Here is a 3,399-nt window from a genome sequence, read left to right as displayed (position 1 = left end):
TATTACAGTAGATGGAGGATTGTGTTAATGTGTAAAAAATATTGTCTCAAATTTTTTCCTCCAAGTGACTTTTTGCTTTGTAATCTCCGTCTCCCGTCCTCCTCATACATCAATTCTTCCGTCCTTCTAAAACTTCAAAATTCAAAATATTCCACCTCTTTCACAGAATTGTATCTCCATTTTCTAGAACTGTATGTGGTCAAACCAAAACATACACTACTCTGTACCTCAGGTACATGCTTTATGGTGTCCTCAAATCTCACAACAGTTACAGAACTGTCCACGGTCCATGAGATATTTCGGTCCCTCAACCTTTTGCAGACCCTCCATCTCACCTCTCTCTCTCCTTCTTTCTTCACAGCCCTCCTCCCTACCTTCTTCATGCACTCTTTTCAGGGGCACAGTGGTTGTCCACTTCTCTTTTCCAGCTCACTGGCTCTGAAAATCCTCAACTCACTCACTGTCCACCCGTTTCTTCTCTCTGTCTGTCTGTCCTTCTCTTCTCCCCCGGTGTCTGTCGCTCATTGTTTGTCTGTTAAGCTTTCCTCCCTCTCACGTTCTCTCTCTCTCCTCCCAACTTTTCTGTTTTGATTTCTCCAGTGAACTACCCCCTTCCTCTACTTCTCTGTTTATAAATACACCACTGCTCCTGCCTCCCTCCCTTCAAATCAGCCTCTCTTTTTCTTTTCTTGTCTCTCTATTTTATTCGAATGTTTCATTGTTTTCATAGCACATCCTGCAGAAAGCATGCTTTATGCTGATGTATACTTACTGCTATTATAAACTGGTTACCAACTTAGTTAGAGCAGTAAAAATACATGTTTTGTCATACCTGTGGTATATGGTCTGATATACCGCGACTTTCAGCCAATCAGCATTCAGGACTCGAACAACCCAGATTATAATTCAATACGGTGTTCATTTAAACTCCATATTGATAAGTGTGTTTTGAATTGTGTTTCTGTGCGTGTGGGTACACACTTGCATATTGTGCCTCTCAGGGCTGGGTGTCTCAGGCTCGGCACACTCCTGGATTGCAGATTGCAGTCAGCAAGAATGTCCCTCAAAACTTGAGACATCTGTGACATTGTGTTAGGTGACAAAAGTACACATTTTAGAGTGGTCTGTTATTGTCCCCAGCGGTATAATGATCATGCTGTTAAATCAGATCTTGAGATGCCAAACCTGTCAGGTGGATGGATTGTCTTGGCAAAGGAGAAATGCTCACTAACATGGAAGTAAACAAAATATGAGAGAAATAAGCTTTTTGTGCATTTCAACATTTTCTGGGATGAACATGGGACCAACACATGTTGTGTTTATATTTTTGTTCAGTGTAGCATATCCGTATGTGCACAGTGTGTGTTTGTATTATGTGTGCATAGCATATCTTAGACGTAATGAATAAGTGTGTGGTGCCCATGTGAGAGGGTTTGTGTGCTGTTGTGGAGCCCACAGCAACAACAGCACAGCAGTGTGGTGCAGACGGTGTCAGTGGAATGTTTTCCTAAGGAAGTGGTGCTCTGGGACACGCCAGGAAACAGCACAGAACACTGGGCAGCTAGCTTGCCATGTGTGTTTTGTCCTATATTTATATTTTATTTATTTAAACATTTTAATCCCAGCCCCCCTCCCCGCAGGAGGCCTTTTGCCTTTTGGTAGGCAGTCATTGTAAATAAGAATTTGTTCTTAAGATCTTAACTGGTGTCACACCCTGACCATAGTTTGCTTTGTATGTTCTATGTTTTGTTTGGTCAGGGTGTGATCTGAGTGGGCATTCTATGTTGGATGTCTTGTTTGTCTGTTTCTGTGTTTGGGCCTGATATGGTTCTCAATCAGAGGCAGGTGTTAGTCATTGTCTCTGATTGGGAGCCATATTTAGGTAGCCTGTTTTGTGTTGGGTTTTGTGGGTGATTGTTCCTGTCTCTGTGTTTGTTGCACCAGATAGGCTCAGTCACGTTGGTTTTTCTTTTTTTCCTTGTTTTGGAAGAGAAGAGAACGAGCGCCATTCTCCTTGCGGAGATGGTGCAAAATACATCAACACGGTCGGTCCCTGGGATTGGGCTAGCCAACACGATTCGGTTTGCTTGGAAGGAAAAGGAGTTGGAGCCTTTAGGACGGGAAACTTTTGGAAGGATAATATTGATGGGGATTCTAAAGCTGACGGTGAAGGACGTGTTTTGTTTCCAAGGCAACTCGTTGGAGGGAGCATACGACGTGGCACTATATACAGAGGAGAAACACGATGATATCCTGAGAAGGGCAAGAGCAGTGGGAGGTGAGAGGCTGATGAACCACTATGAAATAACAAGCCTGGCAAAGAATAACTTTAGGGTTGTAACTGTCAACATTTACAACCCATACGTTAAGGACGAAGAGGTGAGGGCCTTTCTGGGGAGATACATGGATAACGTCTCCTCAGCAAGGCACCTCAAAGACTCTCTTGGGGTTTTGGAATGGGAGGAGAGGCTTCCAGGCACTCCTCAGGGAGGACCCAAAGGGACATGGTGGCTACCTCCATCCTCCTGCTATGTTCTCCCTAGGGGCTGACAGGGGGACGTTGTTTTATGCACGCCAGCCCCCATTTTGCAGGCGCTGTATGGCCTACGGCCACATTTTCGCCTCGTGCAGCACAAGAAAATGCAGATTTTGTGGATCTGAGGAACACAGGCGAGGGCCCGGCTCGTCAGAGGTCATATGCGTCTGCGGCTGGGGGGGGAGCAGGAGCGGGGGATGGGGGAAGAAGAGGAGGGAAAGGAAGCACGCCTCATGACCAGAGTACAGGTCCAGAGGGGAAGGCCAAGGAAGGAGGAGGAGCAAGAAGCGGCGGATGGAAGAGAGAAGGAAACGGAAGCACGGGAGTAGGAGAACCAGGAAAAGTGGCGGAAGAATGCACCGAGTGGAGGAGGATGAGAGAGAAGAAAGTGAGGGAGGAGTGTTGGAGAAGGAGACGGTGGAAGAGCAAGTGGACTGGGGGGAAAGTGCACTGGTGGAAGAGATGAGGGGTATGGTGGAGGAGCTAGCGGGGGGGTGGTGGAGCCAAAGAAGAGAATGAAGAGGAGATGGGGGCCGACAGTGAGAGGGAGGGGATGGCCAAGAGAGTGATGGGGGTGGGAGAAACCTCTGGGTTGCTGTTGGTTTCCCCAGGCCCTCAACTTCTGTTGACACACCTAACAAGACTCAGGACTGGGTACAGGAGGAGGTGGGGAGCACTCAGCCTCCCCGATTTCTTTCCAATCCAGCTGCAGTACTGGGGAGGGGGAGGATGGAAGAGGGTGCAGGGCACCCGGATTCCTGCATCCTGGGTTGGTGAGATGGAGGAAGAGGGGGATGTCGGGAGGACATGGTGTTCTCACCGGTAGATATGGAGCAGGGGAGCATCGGGTGAGTCTCCTGTTT

The 3,399-nt window shown here is 47.5% G+C and overlaps 1 protein-coding gene across 1 annotated transcript in view; it reads right to left on the bottom strand.

Moving 5' to 3' along the window:
* The window catches only part of LOC135550930 (myotonin-protein kinase-like), a 20,623-nt gene extending 20,047 nt beyond the window's left edge, over positions 1-576 (bottom strand). The window contains 1 exon segment of the mRNA XM_064982182.1: positions 1-576. This exon segment is cut by the window's left edge and continues 751 nt beyond it. The gene's annotated coding sequence lies outside the window, so the exon portion shown is untranslated.
* Positions 577-3,399: the final 2,823 nt, after the last annotated feature.

Source organism: Oncorhynchus masou, chromosome 12, assembly GCF_036934945.1.
Source record: "Oncorhynchus masou masou isolate Uvic2021 chromosome 12, UVic_Omas_1.1, whole genome shotgun sequence".
Lineage (NCBI taxonomy): Eukaryota > Metazoa > Chordata > Actinopteri > Salmoniformes > Salmonidae > Oncorhynchus > Oncorhynchus masou.
Note: the sequence above shows the minus strand (reverse complement) of the source record. Positions and strands in the feature narration are given on the sequence as shown.